Here is a 16,383-nt window from a genome sequence, read left to right on the forward strand (position 1 = left end):
AAAACTTCTGTTAGATCTCATTGTGTTAGTTGTCTCTGATATTCATAACTCTTCATTATCTGCTGCTCAAATGTATTTGGGATCAGCCAGTATTCTCCATTTCTCTTTTGTTCACAGATCTACACCACAGGTCTTCTCCCTTCCTGGAAGAGAATGATGCTTTGAGTGTGCATTATCCAGTGAAATGCCAGCATAACACAATGGATTCTAATAGCTGACCTTCCCAAAGCCTCTCTGACGTTCTGCTTATCTTACCCCTGTTCTTCGTTCCTTGAATGTGAATGTGCACTTTCGCTGCTGGTGTTAGATACTCCTAGACTTGACTACTTGGGGACTAAGTTTAGATGCAGGGTGGGCTGACTGATTTGGCACAGACCTGGAGGGAAGTCGTTTTCTGTATGTGCTACTGCTAGACTTGGTTTCCATAGTGAAAAATGTGGAGAAGACTATTGAGGATATTTTATAATGTTTTTTAAGCATTTCAGAAAAAAATACAAAGTAACAAGTTGAAGGATATGCAAATTGTTTGAGAAACAGGTCATTTGAGGTTTTCATATTGTGGAATAATTAACTTTGTAATTATACAAAGTTTATTTTGCCCACTTTTAACTTTTCAAGGAAGTCTGCATTTCAGTCTCAGATTTTAGATTAGCATTCCTAAATATATAATTTCAAAATATGTATATTAAAAGGTATACTGTTGAAGTATCTTCCTCCCATCTCATCCTTCATCTGCCCATTTCCCCTCCCCAACCTATAACCACTGGTTTCTTATATGTACTTCTAGTGTCTTTATGAGTAAACAAGCAAATACAAATAAAGATTCTTATTCTCTCCATTTTTTATACAAAACATAGCTTACTATAAAATACACTGTTCAGCACTTTGATTTTTGCAATTAAACATTTCTTGGAGATCCTTCCATTAGATCAGTGTTCTTAAGCAGGGGCAGGAAAAGGGAATGAAAATGAACGTAACTGCTAAATAAATCTTTACGAGATTTTTCTTGATGCTAAAAATTTTAGGATTTTTTAATTGAATAACGTAGAGGAATGGGAGTCGTATGCTTTTGCTGTTTTGAAATTTTGAATATTAAGATAAATTGTAATAGTAATATTATTTGCTTATAGTTTTATAACAGCATCTTGATTGTTGTATATCTGTCTTTATAATGTCTGTGTGTAGCGTCTGCATTTTCTTACTTGAGAAACTGAGGCCCAGGCAGATTAAATACCATGCAAGGCCACTGGTATGGTAGCCCCGGAACTGGGACCAGACTCCAATTCCAAGCTGCTGTCCCGTGTGGGACTTCGCTTAGAGAGACAAAGAAACAAGCAGAGTGAGGGCCTACTGTGTGCCACTTGATCTTATTTAATCCTTCTAACAACCTTATAAGGTAAGTATTTTTCCCATTTTACAGAGGAGGGTAAGGACCAAAAAACTAAAATTTAGACAGGTTAAATAATTTACCAAACAGCACAAAAAATCAAACCAGAATAAAAATTCAGACTGCAAAGCATATATTCTTTACACTTAACCAGGCTACATGCTAGAAAGCCCAGAGAGAGTGCTGACCTCAGAAGAGTTTCCTCTTTCTCCCATCCCATGTTTTCAGTGTTCATTTGTTCATTCTGCACTCTCTGCCCCCACCCCCTTGGCTCCCTGGCCCTCCTACCTTTGCTCACTCTGCCCCAGCCACACCAAGCTCCCTTGTTCCCTTAAACACAACAGGGCTGTGGCTTTTGTACTGACCACGTCCCCAGGGAGCCACTGGACTCTCTCCTTCATCTCATCTAGTACCATCTGGCACACTGTATTTTACTTATTTGATTATTATTTGTCTCTCCTACTAGAATGTAAACTTCATGTGAGTAGCGGTGTGTGTGTGTGTTTTATTCAATGACTGGTTAATTATTGGTCTGTTTTATTCAATGCTATATTTCTAGCTTAAGAAGAGTACCTGGCACTTAACCAGTATTCAATAAATATTTGTTAAACATTTGAACAAATACCTATGCTACTTTTGAACTAGATACCATGTTAGGGAATAAAGGTATAACTGTAAGCAAGACACATAGTAAGTAGTTCCTTCCTTCTACAGTCTCTGAATAACAGAGTTACTGTTTATTGAGCAATTATTATATGCCATATACCATGCTAGTCCTGGAAACAGTCATAGGAGGCAAGTATAGTATTATTGTCCTCATCATGTCCACAAATTAAGCAACTGAGGCTCGGAGAAGTTAAATAATTTGCCAAAAGTCCTGCTAGTATTTGGCAGAAACAGAATGCCAATATAGTTTTTACTCCAAATCCTGTTTCTCATCACCATGACATACATCCATACCTCCTATCTATCTCCTATCTATCTATCTCTCCACTGAATTTGTGTGTTGTAATATTCTGCCTGTCAAAGGCACAGAAATCACTACTTGCAATCCACTGTTTTGTCACAGTATTTTCTGTAGGTTCATGGCTACTTTGAGCCTTGATCATGAGACATTAGCAAATATTCTCTTAATCATTGTAATAATAAAGCGAGGTTAGTCATTTGGCAAAAATTCATAATTATTTTTGGACGGTTGAAAAAATTGTGACTTTGCCAGTAATAACATCTCATGTTCCCCAGAGTAGGTGGGTTTGTCATAAATACCATTTCCGTAGAACATTTCAAGGAACTTAAAGTTCTCGGAAAATATTTTTAACAGGCAGCCTTTTCTCAGGCAGACTGCAAGGGCATAATACCTTTAAAAGTGCAAGTGTATGTGTTTGATCTTATTAAGAATATTTATATGTATTTTTCTTTCTGCTCAAAATCCATTTATATTTAGATGTTCCTTTTGTATCTTAGTGGATTGAGGGCAACAGAAATGGATTCTTTAGAAAAGCTTTCTGATGTAGCTGCAGAATTTTGTTTTTAATCTTCATTAGTCCCTTTTGCTCTTCCCAGATCACAGGCTATTTTCATTCAGATATTGCAAATAGGTATTTTGGAGGATTAGTATAATTCCTTTCTCTTAACACTTATTCTTTGGTAGGTTGCCCTTTCTTTTTATTCTCTCCCTTTAAAAAAGTTACAAAGAGTATATCCTTTTCCAAATCTTATTCTAAGCCAAAAAAAAAATTTTTTTTAAGCCCCTAGTTCCTGTAAGTCTTTGAAGAAAAAAAAAGGCTTGCCTCTTTTATTTGGCTTTCATCTGTGAATTCACTGATGTTCAGTTTGTCAGATTTAACATAAAAGGCTGAAGCAGGCAACAGTCATGTGCCAAAGTGGATGAGTTCAACTGGGTTTCACCTCCTTGTAGTCTGGCGGCCTGCACAGAGGCAGCGGCTAGCGTGGTATGCTTGGGAAACCAAACGCTTCCTAACTTGTTAGTGGGGAATTCAAACTTCAGAAATTTAGAAACCACAACAACAGAGGCTTATGTTTTATTGTGACTACTGAAGTCACACAGTTTGCCATGAGAAACAGGGTAGACAGGAGCCCAAAGAGTGTAAAATGTGAAACATTCCGATCCCTAGAGAACTTCCTTTTTTCCCCCCTCCCATTTTAGCTATAGTAAATTAGTCAATAAGGGGCAAGGGCACTAGGAGCAATTAATAGCAGAGAATAGTATTTCGAGGGCAGCGCAGTGGAGGATGAAGGGTGATGCTTGGTTTGGCTTCCTGCTGAGCAAACAATGAGATCATGAACCACAGTGAGCATCCTCCATCTACTCTTACCCACTTTTCCTAGTTCCTGAGGAGGATTGGTTTCTGTCTCCCCCATGATGTTTTGGAGAGCTAGAATTTGGGCCTTATGTAAAGTTTAATTACAGACAGGTGAGAAAGTTTTATTCTGGAATCTGTTGGAATCTGACCATTTTGTGGTCTGTGTTTTGCACGTCCTCTTGTGTGCATTGTAAAAATTAAAATTAGTTTATCTGAGCCTTGTTTAATTTTCCCTTGACTGACAGTTCAGAGCATTTGGGTTACATTTTCCTTTTCTGCCACTTCTGAGCATTGAGAAGACAGAATGCATGACCACAGAGTTTGATCCTATTTTCTCTAAGTTGGGTTCTTTTAAGGTGAACCTGTTCTAAAGAATGTTAAACTTGTGTAGTGAGGGGCAGTTCCATCAAGATGTTACAGTGGTTAGCAACAGGCGTGCTAGAGGTGAGAGCAATGACTTTACACTCCACTTCCGTTGGCCCTGGGTCTGCTGCTGATTTTGTCCCTAAGCAAGAGTTTCACCCATTTAGTTATCTCTTTGAAAAATTCTTTTTTTTTCTTTTTTTTGTGAGGAGGACTAGCCCTGAGCTAACATCTGATGCCAATCCTCCCCTTTTTTCTTGAGGAAGATTGGCCCTGGGCTAACAGGCATGCCCATCCTCCTCTACTTTACATGGGACGCCGCCACAGCAGGGCTTAACAAGCGGTGCGTCGGTACACGCCCAGGATCGGAACCTGCGAACCCCGGGCCACCACAGCGGAGTGCACGCACTTTAACCACTGCGCCACCGGGCCGGTCCTGAAAAATTCTCTTCATGGCAGAAGTAATGAAAAGACATATGTGCTATATGCATATCCATCCATTTTTGACCTGACCGTATCTTACCTTGTGATTTGAATCTTAAGAGAGGGCAAACTATTTCAGGTTTGTAGTAGTTGAAAAAAGTGTTTTTGAAAAAGGTACTGACTTCACTATACCTCACTTTTAAAGTTCAGTCATTCACAGTCAAAAATAAAGAAAAAAGAAAAACCCTAATTCTCAAACAATAGGAAAGCAACTTTCAGAAGAGCTATGTATCCAATGGACAAGGAATACTGGACCAAAATCTGGTAGTGACTTCACTCTGTGGCCTTGCCTCATCTGCCGGTCACTTCAGCTGCAGCATGGGGAAAGCAGCACCCTTTCATCTCTGAGGTTTACAAAGCCTTTGATGATCCTTGATCTTCCACAGAGTAAATCCTATAACTGTTAGACACCTCTCCTCCCTTTTTTCCCATGTGTACAAATTCACATGTCAAAATGTATGTTTTGTTCCATCAGAAGAGATTTTATGACTTGTCAAGTCTCAATAGTTCATAACTATATGGAAACCTTAATTGGAATTTCATAGGATCTAGATTTATTTTGGGTTCTTTATATGTTAACTGTTTGTTATAGTTCAAGGTTATACATGTGCTATAAAAGTAAAGAAGTAAATCTTTTTAGTTTCTGATACCTAAAATGTTATGCTAAATTGAAAGTACAAATAAACTGAAAAATTAACACCTAGGGAGAAGTATTTAGACTATCAGTTGTCTGTGGCTAGGATCTGATATAAGCTGTTCAGCCCAAGTTGTAAGATTTGTCTTACCCATTTGTTTTGTGTGTGTGCCCCTCAGGCATGGTAGGACTTTCAAGGTAAAACAGGGAGATTCCAGGCTAGCTTTTAAGCCTTTTGCTCTCTTTGGTCCTTGAACTACTCAGTAACTTGTTTCTTATTTCAGGTGACTAAGACATCTTTAGGAAAACGCATGTGGGTTTCTCATAGGAGGGATTCCCTTCTAGCAGAGAAATCAGGATAAAGGATAACTTCACTTTTCAGAGTGGCTGAGGTTAGGCACTACAGACATGGATTTTCTCCAACAAGCTTAATCTTATACTTCACTTTTTGGCTGCGTGTAAGAGAACATGAGCTCTCAGGGACTGCATCCTACAGAGCATCTCCTGTTTGGCTCTGAGACAACCCCTTGTGCCTCAGCCTGGCAGAACGCTATAGCAGCAGGTGATGATGGAGCACCGTCCTTGTGGGCAGACTGGCATAACTAGACGAGTAATAGGTATCATTTCCTGAGTGTCTGCTATGAGTCTGGCACTGTACCAACTGCATTATCATCACAATTTATCTTCACTTTAAGGACTGAAGTCACTTAAGATGCCTTGCTTTCTGAAAGCCAAATAATAGATTTAAAAATCAGAGTTTGGGGTTCTGATCCTGGTTCAGGCCTTCTTTCTCTTTTTACCTCACATTTCCTTTTCATAGGAGAATTCCAAGGAGTAAATCTGCCATCCTGTTAGAATGCTCCATCCAGTAGCCTCCATTTACATTTCAGTTTCCATCTTTTCCATGGATGTTCCCCTGGCTAGATTTCCCCTTTCTGAGTCACCACAGCCCTTACAGTTTTGTGACTCAAATACTCTATATGGTTTTATACCACTTTCTAATTTGGTTTTGTATATCCAGTATGGTCTTGAACTAACTGTAAGCCCCTTGAAGGATGTGATACCTCTGTGTCCCTCACATGGGTTTGAACTCAGTACATACTAGATGACCAAACTATTGAGAGGTGAGAAGAACCATTTCTCAGGGGAGCATAACCCCCTCTTAGTCTGAATGATGCCTTAAGTTCTCAGAATTTACTCTTATTATTAGAGCAGGAGGAGAAGTGGAGTTTTGGTCCTCTTGTTCCTGTCACTTCTGAGGAGGGACCATTCAGTGAAGTGAGGAATTCACTTGGAGACAAATTTAAATAAAGTCAGGATGGGAGAAATCTGGCCAGAGAGTCTTTGCCTGTGATTCTTTGCATCTTTGCTCAGCTCAATGAATTTTATGGGACTGTGAGAAGAATCTTGTGAGGTATAGTTGTAGGGAAGATGAGTGGAACCCCAAATCACTTGACAAAGTTGTTCTCATCTTTATCTGAAAGATCTCAGTCTGCCCCATATAGCCAGCTGTATGAGAGCCTGAAGGATAATATGCAACCTCAAATATAATGTATTTCTTTTAATGATACGAGTGTTTAAATATCTTGATAATAAATTGATATGATTTTTAAAGAATAGGTAGTCTTCCCTTTAGCAGCAAAGGATTACTTTTCACACAACTCCAGTGTTTCACTTCCTCTGTTGTTCCCAGTTAACAGAGTAGCAAGTGAAGGCTAAGGGACTTGCACAGCATCTCAGTGCACGGCCCTTTGTCTTCAGCAAGAAACAGGAACTTTCTCATGCTCTCCCCAAGCTCCTAGGCCAAACAGTTCCTTCCTTTTCTTCAAATGTAACAGCAGCAGTCACTTAAGTCTTGTCAGCCGAAATGTGATGAATGTTTTACATTCCTCTTATGATTTCTGCTCAGAGATTTGTTTTTGTTTTGATTCACTTAAAAAAAAAGAATTTTAAAAAGAGAGAAAAACTTAGTTCACCTTTAAACTTTTGTTCCAAGACTGGTGGGCCATGAGATATAATAAATCTGGCAGACTTGCTCCTGTCAGAGTGGCCCATCCTGGAGGGCTGACCTTATCTTTGAGGCTGCTCTTGGTACAATGATTTGGAGTTCTCACAGTCTTACATGCTACAGTTATGTTAATCTTTCCTCTGTGCTTAAGTGTGCAGTTTTTCCCTCACATTCCTCCCATTTTCTTCAGCTGATTTGTCTCTGTAATGATACGATCAGTAGCTTGTATTTTATGTAGTCTTTGGCTCTATTTGATCAGAATTCCATCAGGGGTTATTGCCCTCTATTCTGTCCTTACCGAGTATTGAGACTTACGGTGGATGACACTGTTCCCTCTTTTCAGGTTTGTGGAAGCCGGGGCTACAGGAGGCTTACCCAGTGAAGGGATGGCAGAACCAAGAAGAGTAGAACTCAGATTTATGAACCATTATTCCTACTCTTTAGTCTTACCACTGAGATAACACTAATTGTCCATGTCAGTTTAGCGTCACTAGTAAGCAAGCTTGACTGCATTGACTGTATTCTCTTGTATTTTTTTTTAAATAGTCCCACATTGTTTATCTTTACTTAATTTTTATGTACAGCTGACCTGTCTTATCTACATTGCTTTATCAGTCCATTAACAAAGAGCAGGGCCGTGACCATGACTGAAGACTGTGCAAGAGCTGGTGATCTTAGCCCTTGTCATCAACAAAGTGCCATTCAGTGCTAGCAGGTGTAGCTGGGTTAGTGACATGGTGTGGTGTGTGGATAACTTAGTTGCTGGGCCTCTTGTCCTCCTTGTGCTTAGCACAGTGCCTTGTAGACAGTAAATTTTTGCTGCTGATGAGGAGTTTCGAGCCCTAGGCTGGCTTCACAGGTTGACATTGGAATTATCTAACTTTGAAATGATAGAAAAATCACTCCTTTTCTGTAAAACTTGGCAGATGCACTGGACTACCAACAGAAACTTTGGAATCAAAGTGTATGCTTGGGAAAAGGCTGTCTGCTGGTTTCTAGTTTCTGTAAGGACAAGCTGTTTGGGCCCAATCACTGCCTCTTCCAGCTTGCAGCTGAGGCTCTGACGTTAGGGGAAATGGAGGCGTCTACCCTGCATTAAGGACAGAGCCACTATACTCTGCTCTTTCCTATTTTGCTTCTAGTCCATTCCATGCCCTAGGGCGATTCACCTGGTACTCTTTCACCACCTGCATTCTCATTATTTTGGGGAGGAAGTTCAAGTGAGGTAGGTGGAGGTGGGCAGAGAGCAGAGAAGCAACTGACTTGGTCTGCCTACATAACACATACTATACAGTACAAAGCAGATTTCACTGCCTTGACTTGATTTGAGCCGAATTTGTTTTCTGGTTTGTGTTTGTAAGTCAATTCTATATGGTTACTTTAAATAGTGGCAGAGATTTGTTTTGGGCTCCTGAACAAAATCTAGAAAAAGGAGCCCCTCCTAGCTCACTATTTCCAGAAATACTCTTTTCTTACCAAATAAGAAGCTTCTGGGTTCTAAGTTGTTTGTTTGTACATTTATGCAACATCCTTCTTGTCCCAGTGACACACCTATTAATTAGCTAGGTACTTTTCTATGCACTAGGGATAAATTTGGCGGAACTGACCCTCAAGGAGTTTTATAGTTCAGGAGACAGACAATAAATAACAATAAGCAGTTAATGTGTAATTTAACATCATATAGCAATGCACGGTGTGAAGGAGAGTAAGCAGGGTAAGTAGCACCTGGAGCTGACAGCCTTCACTGGTGTCTTCCTCTGCAGTTTTGGGGAGGTTGTTTCAAAGGCATTGAGTCACTTTGAGTTTTGAAAGGGAACCTGCTAGCTGGGAGGTCTGGGGACTGCAAAATGCTTAGATAGAAGATGCTGAGAGGAGGTCACTTGTCAAGTTAGTGGTTCTGACCCAAATGTCTTTGACTGTGGAGCACACTCTTTCCAGGGCACCTCTCAGCTTCCAAGCAAAGTGAGCTCTGCCACACAGAGGACCTTTAAGTAATCTATTGTTTGTTATCTTTGTCCTTCCTTTATCAGCTCCCTTCCATTGTTGTCGCCTGGTTGAACTAATATTGATTCTCACCTCCCTCCTTCCCCTTTGCCTTCTTACTGCTTATACCTATTCACAAGAACCTGGAACCTCTTACTTTTTTTTATGGGTTTTATATCCCAATTAACACCTACAGTGTCAAGGCTTCTTCTGGGGCTTCTGTCCTCTCTTCCTACGACTAATTTAAGGAGAAACCAAAGGCTGTAGCTCAAAAATATGGGGGGCCCTGGCCCTGCTCTTTAGTAGCTCTGTGTCTCTGAAGCAAGTCACATTGTGGACATCAGTTTCTTCTGTAAGTTAGGCATTTGGATCAGATGGCCTCTAAGGCCTCTTCCAGCTATAAAGTTCTGTGGACATTCCCTGCCAGGTGTGTGTGTGTGTACACACTCTGGGGCCTGCGGCATCCCACTGTCCACACAGAAGAACTTATCAAGGCACTTCTCAAACTCACATCTGTGGACTTGAGTGTTTACTATTCTGATGTAATGTATGCTGTTTTTTACTGATAACTGTCCTTTAGGCTAGAATCAGTAGTTATAAATAGAAACACAGTTGGATGTAGGTTGTCTGTACCCCTACCTGTCACAGTGATACACTTACCTACCTACTCCTCTATGTACCTCCTTACCCCCACACCCAAGCACATCATTCCCCAAGCTTCTCATTAAAAAATAATTATTATATCTTTAAGTTTTAATCGTATTTGGGGACCAGTAGGGCATAGGAATGTGAGGATGGTCAGACTAGAGAAAGAAAACTGCTAATATGTTATTCTCTGTTCTTGGGCTCAGAATTAAAACTGCTGCTGTCCTATCTTAATCTGCTAAAGCATCTGCGAGAAAAAGCATGAGAAGGGAGTGCTTCTCCCCGAGAAAAAGCGTGAGAAGGGAGTGCTTCTCCCATGTCTAAAAAAGAACCAAGGGACTTTCCTTGGCAAGCCTTCCCACTTTTGTTTGCCCAGCTTTCCCAGTCGGAGGTAATGTTAGTGCAGAAAAAAGGCAGGGAGGGAGAATCTCAACTCTGTTTTTAAGAAAAAGAGGGATGTAGGAGGGTTTACAACAGTGTTGATGACGATCTGCTAGAAATTAGTGCACCTAACATTCAAAGTAGAAACTGGCCAGCCAGAGGAGGTTCTAAAAGTCTTTGCAGCACACATTAAATGTAAGGGATTGGGTTGGTGGCCCAGAAATACTGCAGTGATGGCACAAGCAGCCACAGAAATATTTCTTTGAAAGTTTGTGATGCTGGCTGCATATGCAGTCTCTCTTCATCTTTAAGTCCTTATTTAAACATAATTTACAGAAATTAAACAAAATTGAAGCTAAATTCATACTCAAATACAAATTAAATAAACTCTAAAAATCATTCAAGATTAATGATATGCCCAAGAGGATAAGGTAGGATGTGTTAGGTTTTTCAAAGATAATGAGTCAGTTCCTGAAGCAGGTTGAGACCAATATTGCTTTACAGCCTCTGGTTATTACTCCACAATATCCAGTCTTTATTTATAAACAGCTCTCTTCCTGTCCCCTTCCTCCTTCCCTTAAATGGGAGGCTGTATTTTTTCTCTCTTTTCACCTTGTAAAAGCATTTGCTTTGCCCTGAAGCACTAGATATAGACAGAACATGACCTAAGAGGAATTAATGGAATTTTATTCTGCCTCCCCCATTTTCACTTTTTTAGCTCAAAACCAATTTATTACCAAAGGCACTTTTTTGGAGGGGGAAATTGCAAGCGGACTTGAAAATTAAGCAGCTCAAAGCTTGATTCATGTTTTCATATTGGCTGTTATAGACTCCATCACCGCATTAGGAAAATATCACAGAAATACCAATACCTAACAGTTAAAGTTAATCACCATAAAAGGGCAAATGAATTTAATTAAGCATAAAATTAATATGTGCTTTATCTGGAAATGTAAAAGTTCACATTTATTCAATCTAAAACACTTTTTCCATCATATAGATTGCCCCAAGGACTAAGAAATGCTCACTCAGAGAGCCCTGTGAGATAATGTACCCACGATAAGTCTTGTTTAACTTTCAGTTTTAAAAGGAGTCTTAATGGGTGATTGTTCTTTGAACCATGCTTTAAAGTTAATAAATGGAAAAAAGTGTGGAATATTGAAGTGTGTCATTTAAAAAAAAATGATGCTTGCCTGTTTTAAAAAAATAAAATGCAGGCTCTGGGAAACACAGCTGTTAGAGCTTTGATAGAGGTTATGATTTTCAACAGTTGAACTATAGTTTATGGTACAGATGGTACTTTGGGTATAGCTGAAACAATAATTGATGGTTTCTGTTTCCCTCCTCCTCTATTAGATTCAAAAGAGTGGAATACCTTTTTCCCAAGGCAGGAATTTTTCAGTTTCCAATTACAGCCTATATCAAATAAACAACTCTTCTATTGCATATTCCATCGTTCTCCACAGTGACCTGGGTGTTGGCCCCTCTTTCTTCTCATGGTAGGCTCCCCTAGACTTGAAATAATAGTTTTAGGGAAATCCTATTTCTCAGTACTAACCTGCAGTTTATATAGCCTATCTTCAGGCCAAATAACATATAATTTTTCTTTCAGAATACTAAAACCAAAGTCTTGCATTGCTCCAAACAAAATTAGCAAACAAAACAAAACTCCTATGAAGCAAAAGTGGTAGGCACCAACATCATATACTTTAAAAAACTCAACCACAGGAATTACTAGACACACAGATGTATCCCGAATTTTGAGCATATAAAAAAACATGGCATGTTTCAAATGATAAATAAAACATATAGGCTTTTTAAAAAGGGAAATAATTCTGTCACAACATTTCTTAAGTTTTGTTTTACAATGTATGTTCAGACTAAATAAAGTGTGAGTGATAAATCATTTTTTCATCTCCTATTGCAGTGTTTTAAAGTTGACATAGCATATTTTAAATTCCTCTGCTGATTTTTATGCTGAAAAGTTAAAATATGTACATTTTCAGCATCTGCCAAATGTTCGATTATCATACTGTAAGGTTTCATATAAATGCTATATAAAGACTATAAAGCAATAGCCTGTTCAGGGTTTAGATGTAACTAATTATGATTCAAAATGCCACTGATTAACAAAATTCTTTTATAGGCTTTACCTTTTAAATTAGTATTTATACATAATAAACTATTGTTCAAAATATGACGCTAGAGAAACTAGCTTTGTCTTTAATTTTTAGTGCAGTTTGTCATTTATCCATTGACTGGAGTTGAAGTAAAAAGTTAGAACTCAAACTGTGATAGTTACTTCTTTGTACAAATTCGTATTTGCTTTAAGACAGAAGAGCGTTTGTAAGGTTTTTTTGAAGCTTAAAGTATTTTACTTTTTAAGTTAGATGCATCCTAATTACAAGAGATATTCCGGACAGGGTTTTCTAGTCTCTTGTATGAGGATTTACAAGGGGAGGGGTGGGAGCCGCACCAACACCCGGACTCTGGCGGTGTTTCGCACTCCGCTCTGGAAGCCCAGCCCGAGGAGGGCGACGGGGAGGGAGCTGCTGTAGTGCCGTGACCCCCGCCCGTTCCCCGAAGACTTCCCAACAGGCAGGATTCAATGGGCAAGCTCGCTGGGAGAGTGCGGGTCACATATAGTCATCCCCCCACGTCTCAGCACTGAAAATTAAAGCGCCAATCTGTTTTCCCGTCGGAGAGAACTTTTACTTGCAAGTTGTGTGTGAGCTGGAAAAGGTTCTGAACCTAGGGTTCATTGGCCGCGCTTCTCGAAACCTGTCTGCAGTTGGTGATGCTGGTACCTCTAAAGCCTCCTAAGTCCTGCCTGGCTCCGACGGCGGGGCCCCCGCCGGAGCGGAGCGGAGCGGCTCTCGGGCTTACCTGAGCTGCCTGCGCCGGCGGCGGGCGGCGGCCGGGCGGGACGGAGTCGCGCCGCGCTGCGAGCGGGCTGCGCGCGCTCCGGGAGTCGCCCGAACAATGCGAGCGGGGCCCGAGCGCGCCGGCCTAGGGCGTTACGTCACCGCGCTGCCTTATAAGGCTCTCCGCGTGTGCGGCGGCGGCGGGCGCGGACGGCGGGCCGCGGAGGAGGCGGCGGCGCAGCGGCGCGCTCGGCCCGCGACGCCCGGCCGTGTGAACGCACGGCGGCGGCTCCCCGCCGAGGGCCTCCTGCCGAGTTCGCCCCGGCCGGGGGGCACGGTCGTCTGCTCGTGACCCGTCTCCATCTGGGGCGCTAAAGCTTCTGTTATTGCCTCGGACTCTTAAATACGCACCCTCTTACTCTTTACTTTTGTAAATACTGTTTTACTGCTGTATTTGTTTTTTGGTGGTGGGGGTGAGGCGGGAGAGGGAAGCCAGAAGTCTTTTTTTTTTTTTTGGAGACATCTCCGGGGGTGATTTAGACTTCAAACCTTCTCTTTCCTCTTTGTAAAGAGTAGGGGTCCACAGAGGATAGTATTTTATTTCCTGATGATGTAACTACCAAACAATTCTTCAAGTGATGATGGGAAGGCCAGATGAAATCTTATTTTTTCAATGTTTTTCCTGAAAGAACCTCCCCGTTCTTCATTTCTGCATGCCTGTGTTTTAAGGAAAGTCGTTAAAACGAATCAGTTTATTTGGCAGCGAAAATATTTATTAAAGAAATTAAATGTTTTTTGCTGTACTTTCAAGACAAAAGTATAAAAATTGAGCTTTAGAACCAGCTTTAATCCGTTTGTTCTCTTCTACTAGCAAACAAAATTAGAAACAAAAATGAGAAGAAAAGAGAAACTGACCAAATAGGACTGACTTAAGCCTGTTATCCTCTAGAATGGGGCAGGGTTACTTGTGTAAGTCCTTTTTCTGGGAAATGAAAATTAGCCTCCTAATTACTTCGCACATCAATAGGAGAATACTGTTCTCTCTAAAGTTCTAGCCAATTATATGAATCTGCTAAATAAATTAGAGATGTGGCTGCCTTATTTGCGAGCTTGTAATGACTTGAGTAGTTTTAATAACTTGAGTTATTTACCTCTTTTTAAATTACAATAGAATTGCTTCCTATTTTGATGTACTTATGTGTATAGAACTGTTGTTTCCATATGTTTTGTCAAACATAAGAATAATGAAAATACTCTGCTTGTTTCTTTTCCTTAGTGTGGAGTGGAAAAAGGCTGGTTGCAGAGAACGTGCAGTTAGTGGAAATGGCGTGGACAAAAGTTGCAGGGCACAAAAAGAAACGTGTGTCATCTTTGCTAAACTGGGCTCACTTTGACAGTTCTAGATGACTCTACCTGTCTACTGAGAAGCCTAAATTAAACTTACCCCTGCTTTTCATATATACTGTTTTAAGAGAAGTGAATGATCATACCCTTCAGCTGAACTTAAAATTTAATATTTGATTTGCAGTTTTCTTAGCATTTTAGATGCTAACACATGCCAGTCACTGTGTTAGTTTTATTACTCTACCTTATACTTGTGAAGTGCATTTGAATTTTTTAGTCTGCTGTGCTTGCCTCGTACTTATTAAACATCCTTTTTGAGATTTTTCTGCTAGATTTGATTTATTACAAATGAGATAAAATGTTAAGAAAGTTGCAAGAAGCATAAACACCTGAATCTCAGCTCCAAACTGGTAACATAAAGTACCTTTACCCCTAAACAAGGGTTTTTGTAACTTGTTTTGCCTCCTTTCCCCTCTGATGAGTACAGAGGTTTCCTTCCGTTACACTGCCTTTTGTTTCTTAATTTTGTCCTCCTGCTTTGCATTTCTTTTCATTCTCTTGACTTTCGGTTCTTCTGTAAAGTATGTCAGTATTATTTGCTCCTTTTCTTTAGCTGGGGTAACTGAAGAACAGAGAAGTTAAGCGGATACAAGACTTGTCTAGGGTCCTTGAAGCCAGAGAAAAGAGGATTAGGACTCCTCCTCCTCATGTGCCTTGCCTGGTGCAGTTACTCCCTGAAGCACTGGTCTGACCCAGCTATGACTAAGGGTTCCAACTGAGGTCCTGGTATGTGACCACTCTGTTCAGGAACCAATAATAGCCCCTACTTGTTGAGCTTCTAGTTCATGCCAGTCACTGTGCTTAGTGCTGTACATTCACTCTATATCATTTAATCTGCACAACACATTTTGAGGTGGTATTTTCTATACATTTCAGATGAAGAAACACATTTGGAGGGGTAAAGTGGCTTCACCAAGGTCACACTGCTGGTGAAGTAATGAAGGCAGGGATTCAGAGCAGTGTTTGTATGTACAACCTTAGACTTGTCTTCTCTTAGTGGTTTGCTCAGAATCTCCCAGAGGCGTTGCCGGTAAAGAAGTGTTCTGATGTAATTGAGAAATTTGCGTCTTTATTTTCCAGACTGAATGTTGAACCAGGAAAACCAAGACTTGCCCTCTTCACAGTCCGCACACCAGAGCCACCCTGCTTGTGCACTGAATAACCCTGGGGAGTGTCATTCACATTGGAGACATTGTAGATTTGTATATTGACTAAGATAGTTTTCTTGAGGATGAGCAACATGCCTTGTTCTAATAAAATTAGAATATTATGGCAGTATCCCTAAAGATGAAAGTCAAGGGTCTTGAGGACACAAGAGCACCTGGGACTTGTATTGCCCACTCCAGCCAGCTGTTGGCATTGTGCTCCATTGGCTACCTGAGTTGATGAGTAGACTTTTATTTCCTTCCTCCTTAGCAACATTCTCTTTGAGATATAATCTTTGTTCTCTTGGTTTCTGACATATATTTATTATGAAAAGAATAAACAGAGTTATGACCACTCTCTTAGTCTTGCCTGAGAAAATTTTACTTCCTAGCCTAGTTCTGTCCCATTGCCATTATAACTCTCCTCTCATTTTATAATCAGGAATTTCCTACAAATAAGTATACCTACAAATTAAGTCCTTTCTATGATCAGTAATCTGAATTTATGATCTAAATCAGCAATAGCTTTAAGTTATTTGGAAGTGGTACAAAGGGATTTTTCTGTTAAGCTAACTGCTTTTTAATGTGGAAGAAGGGTTCATAGGCAAGAGGGCTGGAAACGAGGAAGTATTGGTCAGTTTCACTGCATGAAATCATTTTTGTTAGATAGTCCTAAACAGTTGAATATCAGCAGTTTCCCATCATTCAAGCTAACGCCAGGAGGATATTACAATGACCACAGCAACGGGTGTTATTAGTGAT

At 40.3% G+C, this 16,383-nt stretch overlaps 2 protein-coding genes across 6 annotated transcripts in view; one reads left to right on the forward strand and one right to left on the reverse strand.

Annotated features, from left to right (window-relative positions):
* FILIP1L (filamin A interacting protein 1 like) overlaps positions 1–13,185 on the reverse strand; it is a 46,156-nt gene extending 32,971 nt beyond the window's left edge. For both annotated transcript variants that reach the window (XM_087439494.1, XM_004439948.3), the window contains exon 1: positions 13,095–13,185. The gene's annotated coding sequence lies outside the window, so the exon portion shown is untranslated. The remainder of the gene's footprint in view (positions 1–13,094) is intronic.
* CMSS1 (cms1 ribosomal small subunit homolog) overlaps positions 1–16,383 on the forward strand; it is a 357,534-nt gene that overhangs the window by 43,573 nt on the left and 297,578 nt on the right. The gene's annotated exons all lie outside the window — the stretch shown is intronic.

This window comes from Ceratotherium simum, chromosome 15 (genome assembly GCF_057802395.1).
Source record: "Ceratotherium simum simum isolate JZ-2026a chromosome 15, ASM5780239v1, whole genome shotgun sequence".
NCBI lineage: Eukaryota > Metazoa > Chordata > Mammalia > Perissodactyla > Rhinocerotidae > Ceratotherium > Ceratotherium simum.